General features: G+C 40.4%; 1 protein-coding gene across 1 annotated transcript in view; it reads left to right on the forward strand.

Moving 5' to 3' along the window:
• The first annotated feature begins 250 nt into the window (after positions 1-250).
• CDH20 (cadherin 20) overlaps positions 251-25,558 on the forward strand; it is a 222,361-nt gene continuing 197,053 nt past the window's right edge. The window contains exon 1 of the mRNA XM_004059490.5: positions 251-648. The gene's annotated coding sequence lies outside the window, so the exon portion shown is untranslated. The remainder of the gene's footprint in view (positions 649-25,558) is intronic.

Below are 25,558 nucleotides of genomic sequence, written 5' to 3' on the forward strand. Positions count from 1 at the left end.
TGAAACATTTAAATGCGGTATCTAAACTGCATTTAAAGAATTAACCCATTTTGCTCCTCACTGGTCTAAACCACAGGGTGCCAACCGGACGTTAATTGCTTTCATCTGGTGGGGTTCCAGACAGCTCCTCAGAAGGAAGGAGCGCACATTCCTGGCACCAATTGGCTAATTCAATTTACTTCAGCGGCATTAGCCTCTGTCAGAATATTCATGAGCAGGGTAATGAGGACCCGCGGCACAGGCAGGCAGCAGCCACTCCTGCTAGGGAAGGCGCGAGGGAGGGGAAGCGGACCGCGCGCCACGCTCGGGGGACGGTGACCGCAACCAGGGGGCTCTTCTCACTGGACAGGCCGAACGCGGTGGCCGCGGGAGGGCAGGGCAGGGCATCGGCGGGGTTGGCGCACTTGGCAGTACCCCCCAACTCCTGGCAACCGCACGGAGACTTTGCGAAACATCCGAAGGCAGAAAAGCTGTGACACTTCTGACAGAGGGGGTAGGGGGGTGGGGGGCGGGGACAGCGCCGCGAGCAGGGGCGAAGAGACCCAGCGGGGCACCAGCCGCCCAGTGGGGGAGGCAGCTATGTGAGCAGGACGCCCGCCCTGGAGCAGTCAGGACCGAAGGTCTCCGGAGAGTCGCCGGCCGTGCCAGGTAACGCAGAGGGCTCGGGTCGGGCCCCGCTTCTGGGGCTCGGGATTCCGGGCGCGCCGAGCCAGCCTTCTGGGGCGAAATCCCCGGGCGCCGCGCGCGGTCCCGCTCCGCGCTGCGCTCTCCCAGCAACTCCCTGCCACCTCGACGAGCCTACCGGCCGCTCCGAGTTCGACTTCCTCGGACTTAGTGGGAGAAGGGGATGGAAATGGGCTGCCAGGACTGGGGGAGCTGCTCTCTGGAAGCAGGGAAGCTGGGGCGCACCGGGGCAGATGGAGGACGTGGCGCGCTGGGAGCGGGGACTGCGCGCACCTGGGGATGGTGACTGGGGATCCAGGAGCGCGGCTTGTGGGGGCGCTTGGCACGGCTTCACCCTCGCTGGCCCCGCGGGCGGTGGCGCCTCCCTCCGCCTGCAGAGGGGACAGGGTGGCCGCGTCCCTCGCACAGAGATGTGCGCCGGGAAGGGGACCAGAGAGCCAGGCTCCGGGGAGGCGCAGGCACCTACGGGGCCGATCCCTGGTCCGCGCCTCGCGCCGCGCCCCCGCCGGAGCTCGGCTGTGGGAGGAGAATGTAGTGGGTACTCGCGTCCCCGCCACCTGCCGGACTTCGCCAACTCCCCGGATTTCCTGTCCTCGGGCCCTGACACTCCCAAGGAAAGCTCTGAATTGCGCTCGCTGTTTGGTTTTTGCTTGTTGTAGTTACTCTGGGGGAAGAGCCGGGGGCAAGGGGGTCAAATAGGGCTAAAGTTTCAGATTTGCAAAGAAAACGTTACCGAGGAGTCTCAACGTGTCCTTAGCAATTGGAGAGACTGCAGCAGCCTTTGCCTAGCTATCCGCCTCTGGGGCAGCAGTGGGGGCTGAAATCTGGAAGGCAGCCCGGAGGCAGCGCCAGAGCCTTGTTTTGTTTTGTTTGTTTCTGCCGAGACCAGGCTGGAAGTGAGAGGGGCTAGTACCAGACAATCGGGGAGTTGGTCGCCTGGTAGATTCGGAGTTTACTATGTTGTTGCTATTATTATTAATGCTCTTGTTATTGGCACGAGCACCAGGAACAATTTTTTTTTCTGATTGTTATAAATCGCCAGCAAATTGAACCTGCAGCCGCCTCCCCTCAAATGAAATGTCCCCGGACCTCCTCCAGTCTCTGATGTGTGTCTTTCCACCACAGGAAATTACCCACTCAGAGCTGTGGTGGTGTCAGGGACCCAGCTAAGGAATTGGATCTACCTAAGAACAACAAAAAGTTGAAACTAGGATGAGTTTGAACCCACGCTTATAGATGAGTATTATGTTCCTATCTGCTCACCTTCCTCAGCCGCCTCTGGCTGGGGAACCCTGAAGGCATAGCCATCTTGAGAGTTGACCCAGCGTCTCCCTTTCATTTATTTATATAACCTGGGAAAATCTTTTCCCTTTAGTGTCACCCTTGCAGTCTCGTTGGACATGCTGAAAGGATTCAGGTCCTGACACTGGAGGAATCCATAAGGGCACCTGTGGTTGCCAACTCTTGGCTTGACCCTGTTCAGATGTTGCCCAGGGTGCAGGCTTGGGCAGCTGATGCAGCAGAAAGCTGGGCGAGGGTGTGGGAGAACAGTATGGCAGAGTTAAGCTGAGTGCAGGAGATGAGGTCAAGCCTCCACGCTGGCCACATCCCTTCCTGCCAGAGAAAAAAGAGACAAATGAAGAGCAGGAGGGAAGTGTCATAAATTGGAACCGAGCTCTTAGAGTCTACTTAGGCTGTGAACCAAGCTCTCAGCATCTACTGAGGCTCTGGCCATTGACTTTGGCGTGACCTTTCTTTTCAGTGCTTCTGATTTTCGCTCTCTGCAGATACTCAAGTAACTGTGCCTTTCTAACAGGACAGTTGTCGTGAGATGATCTAATTTTGTATCAAAAAAAATGCTTTGAGCATCCTGGGAAAGGACAGTCTATAAAATATGCCATTTTAATGTTTTGTGAAAAGTTTGCTACACTGCAGGTTAAGGAGATACATTTTTAGCATGTGTGCCATGTGGCAGTATAAAATTAAAATGGAAAAGGAAAGTACAAACATAAAAATGACTTAGCATTCTTGACATTCTTGTGCATACTTGTAGAAAAATTATCTTTCGTTTGGGGAGAGTTGCCGGGAAATTTGATCAGTGTTTATACTACTGAAACGCCCCCTTCTACCTTTCTGCCCTGTAAAATTTTATGACCCAGTTCTCACCGGAAAGGCGTTGTGACTGTAATAAGTGCTGAGGGTTGAGAGGAGAGATTGAGAGTTGTTAGGGGAACTGTTACACAGGGTTCAGAGACTGGAATGGGAAGGAAGACGCCACTATCCTGAAAGAGCAGAGCAATGTTCGTCTGGAGAAAGCAGTTGAGCAGCATAGGATAACAGATCTAGCATTGCTTGTCCTCTGCTCTCACATTCAGGAAGAGGACTCCCTGAGATAGCCCAGAGGGCTAACCAAGGTATTTTTCCCTCCTCCATTGGGTAAAAGCACTGCCTCCTTCTAGACTTTGGATTGGTATTAACTTCTCTCTTCCTGTCAGTCATAGTGCAGTAGTCTTCTCTTACCATCTCCAAGAGACTCAGATGTACCCTCTACCCTCTCAGACCCTTATACATTTGTAAATATCGCCCAAGTTCTGAAGCTTCTCAAAGACCTGCAGCTGTTGGTGGATTTAAGTAAATAGTTGGAAGTCATCAAGAGAGCCACTGAAAAGTGGACATGTTTTTACCCTGGTGGAGAAGTTATTGAATGCCTTTTGAGCTAGAAAATTAGCAGTTCAGAAAAGCAGGAGGGAGTCCCTTGACTTCCCTCTACCCATAAACCAGTAGTTGTATTTTTCTTTCTCTCATAGTAGTGAGCACTGTTTGGCCAAGCATTTTTTTACAATTTTGGACTTAAAATGGGGTTTTGCTGATGGTGTTCTATGGAGAAAGGAAAAACGTAAAGAGACACGGAAGGAAGAGCTGCAGTGGCGAGAACATAAATCAGCCAGAATATATGGGGGGGTGATGAGAATAGGTCTTTTCACCCTAAAAAAAAAATGTCCATTTTGGAAGAAAAAGAAGTCTGATTATTGGCATCCAGGGCTGAAACCAAGGCAGCTGATGCTGAGAGGAGCCAAAGGGCAGTTCTTCTTAGTTTAGAAACAGCAAGACAGCCTCTGCCAAAGATTGCTGTAAACACGGAATAAAGATTTCATTGTGGGCTGGTGTGACTAGAATAATTAGACAGTTAATTGTTCATTCTGATCTGGTGGTGCTGCCATCAGTAGTGCAGGGTGGCAAAAATAAGAGCAAGAGAGAAATAGAAAAGTAGCATTTATCACTTTTATATTCATTTGTTTTACTTTGATGGTACTTTGGGAAATCCTCGTTATTTCCCCTTTCGCCCAAAGGCATACCCCCAGAATACCAGAGAGCTAAGACTCAGGGCTGCCACTTTTTATTCCCTCCACATTCTACTTCAGATATGGGGAAAATTTCTTGTCCTCTAAAAACAGCATGTGAAGTTATAATAAAAATAAATGCATTACCTAATTCTAGTATTAAATATATTTTATTTATATGTAAACTCCATGTCAACTCAATCAACATATATGCAAACAGCACCAGATTGTTATGCTTCTCCAATACTTTTTTCTCAGACATATAAGACTTAAAAAGCAAATATTTCATTTTTGACATTTAATTGTTTTCTATTATGAAACAAATTGCTACAGTGATTAATCTTTCACATTTAATTGAAGAAACAACCTCCTCTGTATTTTCATACTAATTTAGTGACCAAGAAAACATATTTTATGTAATAAAGGTGGTTTTAAGCAACTGAGCATCTACAGGTTTTATATTCAGTAGACTGTGACTTATTGTTATTTACTAAAAGAAGGCACTGTCATCAACTCCTTCTGAAATGACTACTGCAAATGAAGACATAACTAAGGGACTATACACAGCATTAAGCACATGGTATCTGGGGAGGGGTAAATGAAGAACCATGTGTTCATTAGGTTCAGCCCTCCCTGAATCCTGTTATTGACACGGAATATACAGCAAAGTTGTCATTAGTTGAATATAAAAAAGGAACATCTTTAAGTGTCAATGTTAAGTATAATTGTTCTGGGAATAAAAGCATTATACATTAGCATAAATATAACATAACTGTATAACATAAGGTCATACAGTCTCATAAAGAGAAATACTTAGTTTCTCCAAAATATTGTCTGTTTGCTTAAGAGGTGCAACACTATCTTTACTAACCTTTAGTTTATTTTATCCATCACAAATCAAAAGGGATTGCAAAAGCAGAAGACTTACTGAAGTGTTAAATAGCATAAGTAGTACAAAATTATGAAACTAGCTCTCAGAAGACAAAATTTTGCTTTAAAAAATGCACTGTCTACAGCAATTAAAAATAGAAAATCATATTACCACATTAAGTTATTGCAACAACCTATTTTAAAGAGAATTTTATTCTTTTTTTTATTTAATTGCTATCCATGGTTTGCTAACTAGTGTTCAGAATAATCTGCCAATCTCTTGCTAACCAGGACTCTCTAGTTAAGAATGTTCCTAATTACATATGGATTAACTTAATTTTAGAACCCTGAGAACATTCAACTCAAAACATTACTCAAGTGCAATGCAAAATAGAAATGATCCAATTCACCTCAAGGTATATGTAATTTTTCTTTTGTTTTTAGCTTAAGAGATCATAAAAGAGAGGTTATCTGGCCTACAAATATATCATTGAATAACCACTATAAAAGAGTAAAGGAAGCTATAAACTATTACACCCTTAAAACATAAAGTTTTAACAATACCACTCATCTCTTCTTCCTAAGCAATAAGGGCCAGCATGTAAAATACCATGCAAAAGTGCAAATGTCAGAAACATGCACAGCATAGCCTGAAATGGGGGTATCCTTGCTATCTATAAGAATGTTTAACAATCTAATCACAAGTTTAGAGTGTATTCTGACTAATGCCATTACCTCCAAAGAGTAAAGAGGTATCTTGCATGGGAGCTCTTTCTTCTTCTTTATAGTTCTACTACTCCTAACTAGAATATTGCTCATAATAGATTCTTAAAAAATATGTGTTGGTTTTTCATAAGGAATATAAAATTGAATCAATTGAATTTTCAAGTTAAATAAATTTGTAATATTTAATCAAATATTTAGTTAAATATTTGAATGGTCCTTGTTACTTTGAATTATTTCTTTCAATTGATAAGACTTGCCTGTGACCGTTAGTAATAATTATTGGCGATATTCTGGGGTGGACGTGAGGGGGGTGAGAAAGTAGGAAATCTTTAAGTTAATGGGTTTTTTTTCCTAAGTTTTACCTAACTCTTAAATGTGCGTATGCATATATAAGTTGTTAAAATGTACAATATCTCTTTATAAAAAAAGTGGTATTATCTCTGAATTACTATTTACAAGTAGTAACATAAACAGATCCTACTCTTTAAGTACTGAGTCTTTTTATTTTATTTTAGATTCAAGGGGTACATGTGCAAGTTTATCACACACACACACACACATATTGCATAAGGAGAGATTGGACTTCTAGTGTATGCATCACCCAAGTAATGACCATTGTACCCCATAGATAATAATTTTTCAACTGCTAACTTCCTTCCAGCCTTCCCACTTTTGAAGCCCCCAGTGTCTACTCTTTCCATCTTTACGTTCATATATTAAGTGCTGAGTCTTAGATCAATCATGACTAAATAACTGCATGTCCTCTGTTATATCAACTAATTAAAGGGTAACTAATAAAGTGATAATTTGATTCCATGCAATGGATACATCTGATGGTCATAGAAATTTTTTTTTTTTTTTTTTTTTTTTTTGAGATGGAGTCTTGCTCCGTCGCCCAGGCTGGAGTGCAGTGGCATGATCTTGGCTCACTGCAAGCTCTGCCTCCTGGGTTCATGCCATTCTCCTGCCTCAGCCTCCCAAGTAGCTGGGACTACAGGCGCCCGCCACCATGCCCAGCTAATTTTTTTTGCATTTTTAGTAGACACAGGGTTTCACCGTGTTAGCCAGATTGGTCTCGATCTGCTGACCTCGTAATCCGCCCGCCTCAGCCTCGCAAAGTGCTGGGATTCCAGGCGTGAGCCACTGAGCCCGGCCAGGTCATAGAAATTTCTTTGACATGTAGCCCCCAACACCCCAACACTCCAACCATGCAACCACAACTCTGTGTTCAACATCTGGCAGGATAACAAAAACTTAACTCTTAATACACTCCTACTTATCTGTTCCTGCACCTGGTTTATAACTAAAATAAGCAATGTTAACCTTCCACCCAAAATGAAAAACAGATGCTTGTTAGGAACTAAATTGTCTTTAGCTAAATCTTCAGCCTTCTTCTTTTTTTTTTTTTTTTTTTTAAGGTCTGACCTTAGCTGAATGAACAAGGTAGTCTTAGCATTTTCCCAGAGAACAGTACATAGTGTAATATGTTGGCATAATTGGGAGCTAGTAGTCAAAAGAAAGCCAGGATAGAATTAGCATGAAGATTCAATTACCACTTGTTCCCAGAGAGGGTTGTTTACTAGGATTAGAGTTAAGGTTGTGGGCAAAATAGCATGGAAAGAGGTACAGGAAAGTTTTTTTGTTGCTGTTCTTTAGCTGGTATCTTTGGACAGAACCAAATTTTGATTTCCACTTTCCCCCAGTAATTTAAAAATACAGCTTACTAAATAGCAGCTTATATAAATTGAGCACTAAGTGTGCTCATAAGTATTATATATTATATTTATACAAAGCTTTGGTCAAAGCTATTAATACAAAATATTTTCTGAAGGACTAGCATACATCTTTTATCATATTCACGATTGTTTCACTTGGTAAACTCAGCGTCTTTGAACCCCTTACCAATCCTAATAAGGGATTAAATTGTACATATTATAAATAATTGATGAACTTAACCATAATTTGTTTTTAAGCCAACAGACGTAATTTTCTTTAGCAATTTAACTAAAAATTGGCTAAAGAAATTTCATTTAGAAGTAATCTTATCTATATTTGAAAGGGCTACCAAATATATGTTTCTTTTTAATTTGAAAGGTGTTGAGCACTAAAATAACAGTAACAAAATAGATAGAAATGAACATTTAATCTTTGCATCAAAGGATATCTTTTCCCATGCGAATGGCTTGAATAAACATGTAGAGTAGGCAGTATCACCTACCTACCACTGTTGAAGGTCAGAGAAGGACTAGGAGAAACTAACTGGATGATACAGCCATCTCCGTGCCCACCTCCCACACCGGTGCCAATGTTCTCATGTTTTACTCTGTCCAGGCTGAAATGACAAAATCCCATAGACTTGGCGACTAATAACAGAAATTTATTTTTCATGGTCCTGGAGGCTGAAGTCCAAGATCAAGCTGCCAGCATGGTCCGTTTCTGGTGAGGGCCTTCTTCTGAGCTGCAGACTGCTATCATCTCATTGTATTCTCACATGACAGAAAGAGGACAAGAGAGCTGCCTGGGGTCCCCTTTTTTTTAAGGGCAAGAATTTCATTCATAAGGGCTCTATCTACCCTGATTACACAATGACTGCCTTGAACTCCCCCTCCTAATGCCGTTCCATTGTAGGTTAGGATTTCAGTATATGAAATTGGGGGAGACACAAACACTCACAGGTCATTGCATCTCATCTTCATTTTCTAATGCAAGAAACAATACAGTTTCCAATATTTCTTTTTCAAATCCCTTGATTCCCTGCATCAAACACTTCACATCAATTTGCAGAGGCACAACCATCATTACATCATTGAAAGCAAGCACCACACTTGAGAGCATGTGTCTTGTAGGCTTTTTTGGAATATTAAGTAAGAATCTAAATGTATGCCTATACTTTGCACAAACTGGCAAGATCTCCCAAGGATGTTCGTCTTATAAATAAAGATTAAATAACACTTTTGCGCTACCATTAATATCAAATTGCATTTAAAGCAAATAATAGCTGGCAACCAAAGTACATCTTCATTAACATCACAGTTTTGAAGTGTTATAGTTGCGTCTACCTTTATGCTTAGCTGATACCCTCATCTCCATAATATGGGGAACATTTATTTCAGTCTAAAAATATGAGGCATACTCATATTTGAAAATAAACTCTTTGAGCAGTCATTAAAATATTAATCCATTTGGCAGTTAGCATCTCAGTGGAATACTTCAGGCAGCTCAGCACAGAGGATATTATTTGACTCATGGAGCTGGCTAACATTTGAAGATCAAATTGTTTCGAGTTGTTTCTTTAAACACAGGAAAACAACAGATTTCTTCATGAAATACCAAGTGTTATACATTTCTCTGGCTACATCTATCTATTTCACTCATGTCAAAACATGTAGTATTCAGAGGAAAAATTGACAGAGCAAAAAAATAAATAAATAAATAACCGCCATTTATTTAGCCATACCTCTCTGCCAGACACTGTGAGTGCTTCATGTGTATTACCTCTCTAACCCTCTCTTTGAATTCAGTATTGTTACCATCTTCGCTTTGTAGATGCAGAAACTGAGGCAGGATGAAGTGGTCACCACAAGAGGTTTCAAACACAGGACTCTCTGGCTCCCACGCTTGTGGTCTTCACCACTCAGTTCTACTGCTTCCTCTTCCCAAGCAGGGTTTCTCACCCTGGCTATCACTACTGACATTTTGCCTGGCAAATTCTTTGGAACAGGAAGTCCCCTATGCATTGTAGGATATTTAACAGCATCTCTACCTTCTACTCACTAGATACCAATAATATCTTCCCACTTGGGACAACAGAAAATGTCTCCAGACATTGCCAAATGTCAAATCCAGAAGCAAAAGTACCCCTAGTTGAGAACCACTGCCATAGTAAAGTTCAATTTTCATGTATTCCTTATTATAGTATACATTTTCAATTTAAGAGTAGGGCATCTATTTTCTTTTCCAGATCATAATGTAGATAGTTCCCATGGTTACATCAGCCACATTATATATGATTTGTAAAAAAGATATATATCAGAGAAAACTTTAGGAGAAAAAAATCATTAAGTCAACATGCCTTCATTAAGATCAGGTTTTTCCCTACTAAACTGGTTTCCTTTGGGACCATACTGGGTGATCAGGGGATTGCCATGTTTATATCTTTGTACCAATAAAAGCTGGAACAATGGTTGTAAGGGCATTGTCCACAGTGCCCCCAAAAGCCCATTAATAGATGGTCTATTAGACTCCAAGCTCCTTGAGGGTAAGGACAGGAACTCTCTTGTTCATCTTTATATGCCCTGAACCCAGTATCTTACCTGGCACATAATCAGTGCACAACAAATACTTCTTTAATAAACCACTGAAGCCCTGGTTACCCTAGTGCAGGTTCCCAATTCTCTGCTCTGGGCTTCTAGCTTGATTTGCCATGTATTACATTTTGCTTTAATTTGTGGCATGGACATGCACATTACGGTATGCCAGTCATACAAGTTTAATGAAACCTGAATGAATAGTTTATATTAGATGAAGAAATGGGATCAAAAAGGCTAATATGATCCACTATATATGACTAGATAAACTTTAACACAAACATGTACCAGTGAGAAAAGCAAACCATGTAGAGGTTGAGTGCCTCACCCAAGACCACTCTGCTGGAGAAAGGCAGACCCAGGATGCAAATTCAGGCCTTTAGATACCCAGTGTTTCCAGGGATGGCTCCAACCTGCTTTACTTTCTCTTGGTCAGGGTGCACTGAGATGTCCTGTTCTGTTCCACTCATCACACTGTACCTGAGCTGTGTAGAAAGTAGCCACTGGCCAGGAAAGGGCTCAACAACATGCCTTCCACATGAGAAATGGTTGAAAGTCTTCAAAATAGCCGACCTGACACAGAAAAGACTTAGAGGGAGCACAGTAATCCTCTTCAAGTATCTGAAATATCTTCATGTGAAATAGAAAATATGTTTATTCTGCATTGCTATAGAGTCCTGGACCAGGGTCAATGAGTGGGAAGCATATTTTATCCCAAGGAAGCATATTTTATCCCAGCAAAATGATGAGCTTCCTAATGATGAACTGCCCTACAGTGAAGTGAGCTTTCCTGGAGAGCAGTGAGTTCCCAGCAGCCAGAGGGGAACGTGCAGATGACTGGCCTATAGGAGTCTGAGCACAGACATCAGATCAGGAAAGGTATCAGAGGTCCTCCAAGGTACTTCCTAGCCTGTGGTGCATGTGAACTCTTTCTTAGAGGCTATTGGTTGACCTTGTAAACTACTCTGTGTAATTTTGTTAAGAAAAGCAAGATGTACTATTTTCTCTAACCCATATAGTCACTCAGAGGGGTAAATTAGAGAGAATACACAGGAAAGAGGATCCTACCATATGCCATATAAAATAAGAATCACTTGCCATGGGCCAAGCCCTGTCAAAAGCACTTCATCAGTATTATCCCATCTATTCCTGATAATGCCATGAGGTACAAATATCATCACCATTTAGTAGCTGAAGAAATGAAGTCACAGAGAAGATAAATATGTTGCCCAAGATCACACAGCTAGTAATTCTAGCCTTACTGCTTGAACCTGAGTCTGTCCAAAATTATGAAGCCTGTTTTGTAACTATAATACTACAGTATACCACCTCATCCTTTCAGCAGGGATGCACTATTTAATTTGAAATGTTGCCAGTTTCTAGAGTTTGAGACATATGGCTATTTAAATGCAGATACCTAAAATATCTTCCAAAGAATAAAATACGTCATTTTAAAAATTATTTGCTGCTTTCTGCTAACCATGATATCACTTCCTTCAAATAGTGCAAATTACCATGAGTTGACTTTAAGTAAATGAGCAAAATAAGGTTTTTAGGGCTTAAAAAAATGTCTATGGAAGAAAGATTGGTAATGGCATTTCAGATGCTGTTCTATAAATTAGGGAATTAGAACCTAGGTCTCCAGACTGGAAGGTACTAGTGCAAAACAAGATCATGACTTTTGTTTCCACAAGTTCAGAAAATTCTAATGGTCAAGGGTTTTTTTAAAAGATAATTTTATCATTGGAGATCATGCTCTCTTCTGATTATGATTATCTCCTTTGGTTATCTTCTGTCTTATGATTATTTTGGTGAACATTTCATAAAACCAAACTGACTTTGAAAACTACTTTCTCTGCCTTTATCATTTCAAGGCCAGAAAGACACTGAAAACCTCTAAACCATTCTGCCAGTGAACTCTGATTTAGTTGAGGTTAACGTTAACTTTGCAAATTAAATCGGGTGACTTCCTGTTCTTAGGAAGGACTGCTGCATGCCCACCATTCCGGACAATATTGAGCAAAAGACTTAAAACACTGTTCAGCATTTGCTTTCTAAAGTTATTGCTGCCCTGGCGCTCACATGCACTTAAACGTTTATGGAAGTCCCTAAGTCTATGTTTACCATTCTTGCAAAGTATCAAGATGGTTGTAGGAGGGAGCCCAAGCACTTGTCATAGGACTTAAAAAGCATCTTATGCAGCTCTTGGTGGGATGGTTATTTTGCCAAGTGGCAGGAGGCTTTGCTGGGCCCTGTGGCTTGCAGAGCTGACGAAAGGCCTGTTTCTTCACCTGTCAGTGACCAGGGTCATCTGCTGTTAATGAAAGAGTTTTAGGCTGAAGATTCACAACCCGCCCAGGTACATGTCTAAAATAACTGCCTCGATGAACCCCTTACCATAACATTTGCTCATTAGGGTACCATTCCTTCATGTCAAATTGTGGCTTGAAGAACATTTATATGAATTTGTGAAGTGGAATGGAGATTAGCACATCGATGTTTCTCCCCCTAGGTTTTTACATTATTTCTTAGGGGAAAACCTATATAAAAGAATGCTCTCAGGATACTTCATGATGGGAAATGTTCTGAATCAAGAACCCAGATGTCTTAATGAATCATGGGAAACATCTCTGAGAAGTATGCAGGATAGAGTGCGAACTAGGAGAGCAGCACTTCCATCCTCCACGAGCCACCCAGAACGTAAGATCTGAGAGGTTGTTTGGGAATTTGGACAAAACAGACTAGGATTGACATGGGAAGGAAACAGGGGTGCCACCCTTTCTGGATTCAACAAACTTAAGACCAGACGGATCCTATGAGCACTGAAGAATATTCCAGGCAAGTGCTGCCAGTACCTGGGCCCTGGGCTTTCCAAGTTCCTTGAGCCAATGTGTGACAGAAGTCATTATGGCATCCATCTCTACCCTTATGTCTAATTCTGGTAAGCATAGCTGACCTCAGGTGGTGGCACCTTTAGAAGTCATTGGCTAGGTATTTGAATAACTAGGACAGGAGTAAGTGAGAAATAGAAAAGAAAAAGAATGACCACTAAGTCATGGTCTTGTTTATCAGAAGGGAAGAGAGGAATTGCATCATTATTATGAGTTATTTCTATTACAATATGCAGTCATTAAGTTAGAGGGATCCACTAACTTCCTTCCCCACCTTGACCCCACCATTATTAATTTCCCATAGAAGATAACAAAATAACTGGCATCCTTGAGATGAAAGGAAACCTTTTATGCATTTGATTCTGGGCAAAAGAAATATTTTTACCAAACTGAAGGCATGAAAAATAAGTAACTGCATTGAAAAGTCACAGCCACATTGAACAATAAACAATTTATGGAAAGAGCTTAGAAAAAAAAATTGTTTTTTAAAAAATTGAAAAGCAGCTCTGACAAGTATTCTTTATTTGTGAGAGTAAGTAGAATTTTCAAGGAACACGAAAATATTAAAATAAAATACAAGTTTGACACGTTTCTCTTTGAGGTTTTGCAAAAAAAGAAAAATCTAGGTAGATATGAGGTTAATTACATAGTTTAGTTCAATTATCATTATCTACACTAATTGAGAGAACGGAAGAGGTCAGGATTATGTGAAATTGTAAATGATCTGAAATAATTTACAGTTGAGTAGGTGAGTGATTTTTTATATTTCAGCTGAACACAGGTAAGCCCTGGATCTAGCAATTTAATTTTTCAAAAGAAAAGTCAAATAAGTGAAGTCCAGGCGCCCAAGCTTGGAAGTTGCTCTTATTCCCCTTCCTATCTCATTTCAGCTCCTCCCAGCATGTCCGTCTAGGGTGCTGGCATGCTGTACCCACCTGGCCAGTGCTGGGCTTATCTTCTGCTGGGTGTACCAGATAACCCAATGGTCCATCGGTTCTATTTTTGCTCTTGCTTTCTGTTCCTTTAGAGTTGCTGTGATTTTATAAATTTGATAGTCTGAGAGCAAGGAATGGGAGAATATGTGGAAAGGGTTAACCGAGGAAGTTTTTTGCCAACAAATGTTAACTATCAAAAACACAAAAACAGGCCAGGCTCAGTGGTTCATGCCTGTGATCCTAGCACTTAGGGAGGGCAGGGTGGGTAGATCACTTGAGACCAGGAGTTTGAGACCAGCCTGGCCAACATGGTGAAACCTTGTCTCTGCTAAAATATATATATATATATACACACACACACACACACATACATATACACAAAAATTAGCTGGGTGTGGTAGCACACACCTGTCATCACAGCTACATGGGAGGCTGAGGCATGAGAATCACTTGAACCTGGGAGGCGGAGGTTGCAGTGAGCCAAGATCATGCCACTGTTTTCCAGCCAGGGTGATGGAGTGACACCCTGCCTCAGGGAAAAAAAAAAAAAAAAACCACACACACACACACAAACACACAAAAACACATGCTTTGTTAAACATTTCTCTGGTTCCAAGGCAAATTGGAATATGCATTGTTTCAAATTCTGCACACACAAAGTGACTAGCTGTCAACAAAGATATAATTAAGGAGGTGTTGTCAATAAATTTGAAATAATAATTTACCTTGGAACAGCCTCTCCTCACAGGGCCTCCTCTAGGATAATCTAGAGTTTCCTCAATAAAACTAGGAGGGGAAATGCCATATGTAAGTTTTTAGAGACTTTGAGAAATTCATAAACAATACTTTTTTTTCAGATGGACATGTGGCTAACATTTTCTTAAAACTCACGATGTATTTTTGGCCAAATATTATCAACTGACCCCTCCCACACATATAAACAACTCAAACATAGTTTTATTAGTTGATAATTATAGCAATAAAGATACTTCCTGAGCCTATAGAATCTTACCTTTGCAAAGTTTGGCTTCACGTGTATTATTTCATGTTTTCAGAGCTACCTGCCATCAACCTTTCTCCTGGTTATAACTGATTTCATTTTTGGGGGGGTGGTCCACTGGAACATTTTAGGTCTCAATTAATGTTTTTAAGTCAAAAAAGTGTGTTTGTGCCAAATGTGTTACTTTCCTTATTCTTAGGAACTGTTTCTGCCACAGGCTTGCTCCTATCGTTCCCACACCTTGAGGAAACTGTATTTCTTTTGAACTATCTCTGATCCTTTTCCCAAAAGATGGTTCAAAATCACTCTGTCTGAATGAGACCTTAATTAGTCATAGATTACTCTGCCCCACCCCAAGACTCTGATGTTCTCCCCTATATTAAATTACACTTGTGCACCATGTTTTATGGTATCCTCACCAGTTGGTATCTTCGGTGTTGAATTTCTCTCCCACCAGCTGAGTCATAACCTGCTTCAAAGCAGACTGGGGTTCTGATTTCTGATGGCAGAGTTCTCCATTCTGAATGGTGGGGCACATGGATACCAATGGCCCAGGGCTTTACAACACCCCTGAAACATACCACTGTGTCAGTTCAGTGCTGGGAAGTTTCTAAGTCCACATTCCTGTCAGTCAGACGATTATCCAATCCACATAGCCGTAAAAACATGAGAAATCTAGATTGTCACCCCATCTAAAGAAAGGAGGGATTGCAAAGGTAGAAAGTGGGGGTAAGAGAGCACAACTAGCATGGAGAGAAGAAAAGGAACATTCGGAGGGGAATTGGGAGGGAGCAGTAAGGCAAGATTGTGTGAAAAAGGAACAAACTTCAGCTTGGTAAAACTATGAATAACTACATTTTATTTTTATTCCTTGGAATCTAGGTGTAGCTTTGTGGGGCAGTAAAGCAGGATTGTGTGGAAAGGGGGAAATTTTTCAGCACGAATAGCTAGATTTTGTTTTTACTTAGAATCTAGGCGTTGCTTTGTAATGCGTTGGAGGAAGTAAATTTATTTTTAAACTGCATGTAGGCTGTGCTTTTAAGACTGTGGGGGTTGAAATGTGTATTCTTTTTAAATGATCACTTTACAGTGGCTGTTAGAAACATTGGAATTACCAGAACAACTAACCATGGTCTCCATCTCTGAATTTTGGACAATAAATGGCATTTTGGCAAAACTGTTCTGTGTGCCCTAACAGCTAAAAAATCTCCTGTTTGATTTTCACCATCTGCTTCCTCCTAGCAGATCCAACCCAAATCCAAAAATGAACAGGTGAATTTAAGCCCTAGAGATTGGTGCTTTCCCAGGGAAAACAGGAGACATTCATGAACTGTTAGCAGTTTGAAATTCTAATTTACAGGCTGAACCCAGAGGACTCCTTCTCTGAATATGTCTTCCCAGGTTGAGATGTATGAATATGAGACATCCAGGAAATAGGCTAATTTAGAAGGAATTTAAGTTCTCAATGAATGTTTCCTACAGATTCTATAATGACTCCATTCTGTTTTTGCCATGCAAAGAAGTATGCCCTTTTCACTGTTGTTGGCATGAACTTTTTAAAGATTCACTCCTACACAGCACAGTGACAATTATTTTTCCATGGATATCTACAGATTCAGCACCTAGGAGTTCTGCAATGAGTATTAGAACTGCTTCATTCAAGCCATATCTCTCCTAAGACTAAAAATCCAAATGCAGCAACATCCTAAATTAGGCCAGAGAGTATATAAACTTCTAAATTGTCACATGCAAGTGATAGATGAAAAAAAAAAAAAAAAGAGAGAAGGGCAAACAATATCAAAATTAGGCGTTTTAATCTATCTCACATTGCAGGTTGTCACATGTAATTTGGCTTATATTTCCACAAACTACATGAGCTGAAGATTTAAATGGATGACTAAAAAATCAAGGCAAAGGTGCCATTTCCACCAATAAAGCTTATAAGCTAATGTATTTGTTACATTTACATTGACTCAAGCACGAAGAAATCACTGCATGTTGTTTGGAATCCACTGAGTTTAAGTGACTTTCCTAGCAGTCACACAGTAGTTGACTAATGTGAAACTAGATTCCAGGAACTCCATGCCGTTGCTCCTGCTTGTACAGTATATTATCCTCCCACTAGGTCCCCTCTCTCCCTGCTAAACTGCCTGTATACTACTTTGGTGGACACTGCATTTCACATTGCTTAGCAGTGTTTATTGCTGTCTTCTTCAGACATACCCAAAGAATCTATGTTATTCTCTCTATTCTACCACTTTATGTTCTGGCCCTCATCATTTTTATTTAAATTTCTATAAAAAATTATTGCTGATCTCCAAGCCTTCATTCTCTTCCTTTTTGCAGGACATTTAACTTCCTAATGGGACTGCACTCCCTTTAATAATCACCTTGGTTGTAGGACAGGACTTCCAGCGGTCTTGAGTTAATATATCATGGTAATTATGTAGATGGAGGGCGATTCCATGCAAGATTCCACCCTTAATCCAAAGGAACCATAAGTGAATCACTAGAACTTATTATTATCTTCTTGGGAAGAGGAAAGGGTGCTATCTGAGGGTTCAAAGCCATTACTGCAAACAGGGTTGAAGTGTGAACTGCCCGCTAAATAGGGTAATATATGCTAGTTACTCTAAGAAAAACACCAAGTCTCAGTGGCTTCACACCATAGTCGTCTATTTCTTGCTCACCTCATAGTTCAGCTTTATGTCAGGTGATCCTTCTGAGTACTTTTCCTCTAAGCAATGACTCAGAAATTTGGGCTGCTTCCATCTGGTGGCTCTACCTCCTCTAGGTAGAAGGCAGAAATCTTTCCTCAAAGTCACCAGGGGAGCAAAGACAGAAAGTGCAGAGGATCTTTCAGTGTTTTACAGTTAGTAATAAAGATGCCTTTCATTGGCCAGAACCCTGCCTCAACCTAACAGCAAGGGAGGCAGGCAAATGTTCTCTTCCTGTGTGCCCAGGAAGAGGAAATGGGACACATTAGCGTCTTCCAGTCTCTGATACAGCTCACTACCTTTTCTTCATCAGCAAGCAGCATCTTGGTGCCTAAGTGAATTCTTGTAGTTTGATGGCACTGATGGTGGGTGAAGGAAGTATACCAAGTAATTGTCAATAAGTCCACATTAGCTATAACATGAGATGCAAACTCCCTAACAAATCTTGGAAGACACAATGTAGCAGTACTGTGTAATGGTTAAGTGCACTGTCTACCGAGTAAGACCATCTGGATATAGATGCTGCTGGTCCCAGGGTCACTTATTGAGAGCCACTGCCATAAGCCTTCCCATTTCACTCCCCCCATCCTCTGGTAAGCTCCTATAGTCTCAGGTGGGGGTTCAGCCATGGATGTTGCAGTCTGGTTGACTTTAAATCATGCTCTTGCCTCTCCCTGAGCAAGTTACTTAAATTTCCAGACAAGTTACTTAATCTCTTTGATCAGGTTCACTCATTTGAAAAGTGGGAGTAATAATGCTGATCTCAAAAGAATTACATTTGGTTATCAATATAAAACATTTTGTACCTTGCCTAGTGCATAGGAAACACACAATAAATGGTAGCTGCAAATATTATCAGGAGAGAAGAACTTGTTTAGTTTGCCTCTATGTTACTTTTGGACAGCAAAAATAACTGCAAAGTCTAATTAAAAAAAAAAAACAATTTTCAGGTGATATGGGGATAGTTTTAAAAAGCGGCACCTTTGGGATGCCTAAATCTGTGTACAAGCTCTGTGATATTAGCCAGGTAACTTGATGTCTTTCTTTAAAATATATTCCTACTACCTGTGTCATGAGATTGATGTCATGAATACCTGTGTCATAAGAAAACTTGTAGACACATCTAGTATATTCCTGTCACATGGTAGATTCTCAATACATGTTGAGTGACAATTATCAACCTCCCCTCAAAATGCTTCTGCAATGAAAAGTGATTTTCAAACTATGAGAGCAAGATAAAGCCATGCATAAAGACTTATTTTGAGAAAATAAATAATTATCATTTAAAAGTGCTTATTAAGATGTTTTTGATCTTTGACCTTCATCACTGCCCACTCCCTCCTTGGAGAACAGCTTCTCGATGCCTCTATTTAAATGATAATCACTGTGCAAAACTCAAAGTCTCTTCATTCAGGAACTTACAGTACACATCTTAATAAACCATAATGAACTGGAAACATGAAGAATAACTGGATAAACAGGCCTCTCTCTCCAGCTGTCATGTCTGTTTGTGACAGCAACTGGTATTTCATTGTAAAAGATGCTAATTTCAATCTGAGCTGTAGCAGCATTGAGAGGAGGATAAAAGGAATTCTTGATTATCTATATCAGTAACTGTGGTCCCTGGGGATGCACTCAGAACTTCAGATCACATATGGCAAGAGTGCTGTGATAAAATATGCATCAATGGAGCTTTGTGATTTATGATAATAAAGAAATGGAATAAAGAAATGGAAAGTTTTGCCCTCTATGATAACTATTTGTGGCTCTTTTTACTATTTCTGGAGTTGTAAATGACATTTGTTGTACTAATTATTACAGCATTCGGTACCTGGATCACCGTATCATTTCTATAACTTCTGTCAAGTTCCTGAGGGCCTGCCATGATACTGTTTTACTGATGATGATTCTCCCAATCTAAACGTAATAAATAATAATTACCTTAGTTGCTGGACCACATTGGCAAGTAAGACCACTATATTCTTACTTGACGAAATTAAATGTTAGTAACTCTGACTCCTCCCTTTGGCTGTTTTGACCAATTCTTGAAATTTCAAAATCTAGAAACTACTTGGACTCTTTCCTGTAACCGCCCAACACAAAATCCTTGGGTGGCCAAGGGCTTACTCACTATTTCACAAGGTATCTGTTTCATTCACAGAAGTTCTCATTGTTAGGAACTTACTTGTTTTATTGATCAAAATCGGCCTGCATAAAAACACTACCTTGGCCCCTTATAGTGCTGCATAGAATAATTCTCATTCCTTTTGATATAATAGCGCTTCAAACATATAAACAAAGCCAACATGGTCTCCCAGTCAGCCTCTTCTCTAGCAACCTTCACATGCTGTCCCCATGGCTTCTATTTTATGGCTACCCTGGTCACCTCCCTTGCAATCACCTCCATGATGTGTGCCCCAACAAAGGCGCGGGTCTGATACATCAGTTTCTAACTTAGAAACATTCATTTAATTGTCTACATAACAAAGCTCAGAGTTTTTAGTGTGGCATTAGTTTCTCCGCCATCTACATCCAGATAACTCTCTCGCATGATACACACCGATACACATTCTTTCCTTTGTTCTTATACTTCTCTGGCCCTGGGCTTTTCTCATCTACATGCTGTTCTCAATCTCTCTACAGCTGACGACTCATCAAGGCTCACCTCTCCACAAAGCCTTCACAATTTTATGGGTCAATAGTTACTTCTTCTTCCCCTAGATTCTCATAAAATGGACTTCATATTGCAATACCAGCACTAATCATTTGTCTACTTGTGGTCCTCTTGTTTTTCCTAAAAGATGATCTGTAATTGTACAGACACAGCTTTACTTGCTTCTGAATATCCAACAGTGTGTATCACAGTGCTTTGCACATAGTTTAGTGTTTGTTAAGATTTTGTTCAGTTACATTTAAAGGACCCTCAAATTTAACGGACGACCACCTATCAAACGCCCTTCGACCAACTCCAAACCCACTGAGATCACTCTTGATCGTCTTGGCCTGCACTAACCACACCAGGACATTCAGCTTTAAACTTATGTTAATAAAAGTTAAAAAAATCTTTCAGTTCCAGCCAGTCATGGTGGCTCATGCCTGTAATCCCAGCATTTTAGGAGGCCGGGGCGGTTGGATTGCCTGAACTCAGTAGTTCATAACCAGCCTGGGCAACATAGCAAAACCCCATCTCTACCAAAAATACAAAATATTAGCTGGGCATGGTGGTGTGCACCTGTGGTCCCAGCTACTTGGGAGGTTGCAAGTGAGCCAAGATTGGGCCACACACTCAGCCTGGGTGACAGACGGAGACCCTGTCAAAAAAAAAAAAAAAGAAAAAGAAAAAGAAAAGAAAAAGAAGGCTTTCAGTTTCTCCATCTCATGAGCCACATTTCCAGGGCACAGCAGCCATTCAGGGCTGTTAACTCCCATGCTGGATGACACTGATCTGGAACATTTCCACCTGTGCAGATGGTTCTCTTAGTGAGTGCTGGTCTCGACACCATTCTACTTTTCCAACAGTGAAAACACTGCCTTCTTTCCTGTGGAATTACACACTATTGGCAAAAGTCACGCAAGCCTCTGGCAAATTAAAACCCCTAGGTCTCCCGGTGTGGTGGCTCACGGCTGTGGTCCCAGAACTTTGGGAGGCCAAGGAGGGCAGATTACCTGAGGTCGGACATTTGAGACCAGCCTGGCCAACAGAGTGAAACCCTATCTCTACAAGAAATACAAAAAATTAGCCGGGCGTGGTAGTAGGCACCTGCAATCCCAACTACTTGGGAGGTTGAGGCAGGAGAATTGCTTGAACCTGGGAGGCAGAGATTGTAGTGAGCCGAGATAGCGCCACTGCACTCCAGACTGGGCGACAGAGTGAAACTTCATCTCAAAATAAATAAATAAATAAAACCCCTAGGTTTTTTTTTCAAATGAGTAGCTAAACTTCCCTCATGCTGTACTGAGACAATTATTTTTGGGGATCTAAAAGTAACCCCCTCTGCATTAAACCCTAACATATACTGAAATTATTTTTTCTATTTTATTTCATCTGCTCAGCTTATCCAGATCTTTATTTTTAATTCTGTCATATTTTGGGCTATTCTATTCTAGGTTTGAGCTACCTACACATTTGTAAGTACTTCTGACGTCATATCAGTTGTTAATAAACATGTTGTCCATAAATAGGGTGACTATATAATTTGTCATTCAAATGGCTGCACTTCTCAGAGTGAAAGGCAATGCCGTAAAAAACTGTGCTTAGGCACTGGCCTTAACTGGTACCGTCCGAGGCTGACCAGGAGAGATTGCACTCCACCCTTAGAAGGCCACATCTAGAACCACTGCTGCATCACTGAAGCTCTTCCTCCAGATGAGGGCTAATGTAACATTCAATAATCTGTTAATATGTTGACAAAAGTTTACCTTATTTCAGATCATATTGCTCTTTTTATTTATATGATTATCATGAGAAATAAAATATTTTGCTTAAGTTCAAATTATGCAACTGTTTTTAGCATTCACTAGAAGAACCAATGTAGCTTTTTTTTTCTTTTTTCAGAAAAAGAAAACACACTAGGGAATAAAATTATTTATACATTAGGACAATTTGAGCAGAATAAATGAATTTGTAAAGTTTGATATAGTATCATTCTTACTGGGACTAAAGGACTCCAAAGGTTTGCAGAATATCTGCCTGTACATGAGAGGCTAACAATGACCAGTAGCTACGTTTTAGGATTTACACACAAGGAAAGAACACATGTAGCCAAGTATACTTGAGAAAGTTGTTCAACATGTATCACTTTATTTGTGAAAGTGTCTATATGGAGGCAAACCACAGCTGACAGTGGTCATTAACTATTACTTGCCATTCATCTATGGCTAGTGGACCAAAAAAGTCCTTGTAAAACTCTAAACCATAAAACACGGGCTCTGATTAAAATAAACAAGTAAATATAAGCAAAAACAAGTACAGATGCGAAAGAATGAAGAAAATGGAGTAGCACTGTCAAGCCCTCAATAAAATAAAATTAAAAGATTTATGTGGAATTCTGTTTTCATGGATTTTATACACAGAAACATTAATAAATTTGGGCAAACATTGGGCAAAAAATCCATAGACTAATGTAGTGAAAAGTCAGATAAAAGTCTTAGCACAAGATTGAAGGAAAGAGATAAAAGTATACTATTAAACTGAAATCAGAGGAGAGGGACCAACTTTGAGCTCCGCTTCTAATTTGCTCTGTAAACTTAGTCAAGTCTCTCTTAATCTCTGCACTTCATTCTTCATCATTCAAGAAACAATTCTTGGCCCTCAGGGTGGGCTGGGGAAGGGTAAAGAGTGATTCCACCCCTCAAAATCTACACTCATGAACTTGAACCCAAGGGTTCTCCAGCTTTAAAATTCTGTAATGCTAGACATGAGTTTAGAAGGAAATACTTAAGCTTCTCATATCCATTGAAAATATAGTTCTAAATTATAATTGCAATAAACTCTTTTCAGAGTTGTGATTTATTTCATGGATCTTTGCAATGTGCAGCAAATGTATGCATTCTACCTTTTGTACTTTTAAGACATTTTTAAAGCACTATACAGTATGACTCCACTTATTTCTTCTGCTTTTTAAAATATATTTTTCTCACATAGTATTTTTCTTAATTTTTAAATCAGGCATTTGTAATTAAGTACTTATAAGTGAAATATTATTTCAACAAAATCTTACACCTTTAATAATACTAAAATGAAGATTATATTATCTCTTAAGAAAATACTTATTTTCCTCTACCGCCTAGATATACAAAGGAAAACAATTTACCAACCCATAATTTGTGGAATGAGTATAAGTTATTATTTTACTTTGGTTCTTATTTTAATTCCCAAGCTAATAGCAATTCACAGGCAGTTAAGTAACTCAATTTGGTCAATTTTCTAACTTCCTTGTTTTTCATTAGGATGATCCTTAAGGCAGGTGGCTTTCAATTAGTTTGGCTGACAGCTCTGGCTAATGTTTTAATGATCCCTAGCAAAGGAAACAAAAAAGAGGGGAAAAAATAAGGTAGAGGGAGATTTACAATGACAAGGATAATCTAGATCAGGCAGGGAGACAGAGTACATAAACCACTAATTAACATTCATCATCGTCATTTAAACATCTGCAAGCTTAAAGGAGATACCCAAGTATCCCTATACTGCTGACAAAGTTCTTGAAGTATTTAAAGAGTGTCTCCTAATTCCATATTCTCAGACATGTAGAAACTAGTTCAATAGTCTGCCTGATAGTACTATTACAACATCTAATTCTTGAAGGCTTAACTATACCAAGATACTTTTAGTAAAACAAATGGAAGGGACAACAACTGTCTCTTGCCTTCTAATTGTTCTCTCTGCTTCCAACTTGCCTCCCTGCTGTCTCATTTACACAAAGCAGCCAGAATACTCTCCAAGAAAAAACTAGATTATACCAGTCTTTTGCTTAAACTCCTCTGAAGGCTTCCTGTTGCAATTAGAATAAAGTGCAAAAATCTTTACCATGGCAAATATAAACCCTACAGAATCTGGCCCTAACCATTTGTACTTTTAGCTGCATGAATCAGAAACCCATCTATAATGGCTTAAATATTCTAACCCCTAAACAAGCAAGAGATTTAAACTCATCACCATTAAACAACTAAGAGGGTTTTTTCCCCCCTCCTATAACAAGTCTAGAGGTTGACAGTACAGGGCAGATACAGCTGCTCAACAAAGTCATTAAGGGGCCAAATTCTATCTGGATTTTTGCTCTGCTCTACTTAGCATGTGGTTTTTGTCCTTGTGGTTGCAAAATGGCTGCGTTGTCTCCAGGACTGTGTCTATATTCCAGGCAGGAAGAGAGAAACAGCAAAAGGTGAAAGTATTGCATGCCAGCCAAGTGTGTCTTTTATTCAGGAAAACAACTGTTTTCCTAGAATAACCAATAGTCTTCATCTCATCAGCCAGAACAATGTTGCAAGGCTGTTGAAACACAACAAAATCAACTGTTTGTTTTTTTTTAAGTGGGTACATGACCCCCAAACACAAATTTTGGGTAAGGAGAGGAGACTGAAGAGGGTAAGCAACTGGCACAGCTGCCGCCCAATCTTTCTGACTTCATCTCGTGATCTCTTCACTCCCTTTTCAAGTGTAGCCTCTCTGGCCCTCAGATACCCCTTCTTCATTCCTGCCTCTTGATTCTAGCAGTTGCTGTTCCCTCTGCCTAGACTTCTCTTCCCCGAACTGCTGCATGGTTCATGTCTATGCACCATTCAGATTTCTGCACAAATCGTCAATTCCTACAGGAGGCCTTATCCAATCCCTTCAGCGAACATAGTCTCATCCCACCTCCAATCACTTCCTTTTATTTTGCTTCTGTTATTGTTCCTTTTTTTTTTTTTTTTCCGAGACGGAGTCTTGCTGTGTCGCCCAGGCTGGAGTGCAGTGGCATGATCTCTGCTCACTGCAAGCTCTGCCTCCTGGGTTCACGCCATTCTCCTGCCTCAGCCTCACGAGTAGTTAGGACTACAGGCACCCGCCACCACGCCCAGCTAATTTTTGTATTTTTTTTTTTAGTAGAGACGGGGTTTCACTGTGTTAGCCAGGATGGTCTCGATCTCCTGACCTCGTGATCCTCCCGCCTCGGCCTCCCAGAGTGCTGGGATTACAGGCGTGAGCCACAGCACCCAGACTATTCCTTTATTTTCTTTATAGCATTTCTTGATATTTGAAATATGTTATTGTTTTTCTTTATGTGCTTCTCTTCTAACCCTTGTATTTATATACGTAATGGTGTGGGCTCCCTGTATTTTGTCTGCTATATACAGTGCCTGGAAGAGAGCCAAGCATAGGGTAGGTGCTGAGTTAATAGTTTGATTCTGACTTAATGAATGGATCAGTGGTTTTCCTGACCTGTCCTGAACTGTTGACCCTTCTCTTCACTACACTCTTACCCATTTTTTGACTCTGAAATGAATAATACCATAATGCTGCTTAATTCTATTTGAATTTTTAATTATATTTCACATTTTCTTGAATTTCCATATTGCTTAGTTGGCTTATATAAACATGGTTTTTTTGG

The sequence above is a fragment of the Gorilla gorilla genome, chromosome 17 (assembly GCF_029281585.2).
Source record: "Gorilla gorilla gorilla isolate KB3781 chromosome 17, NHGRI_mGorGor1-v2.1_pri, whole genome shotgun sequence".
Classification (NCBI taxonomy): domain Eukaryota; kingdom Metazoa; phylum Chordata; class Mammalia; order Primates; family Hominidae; genus Gorilla; species Gorilla gorilla.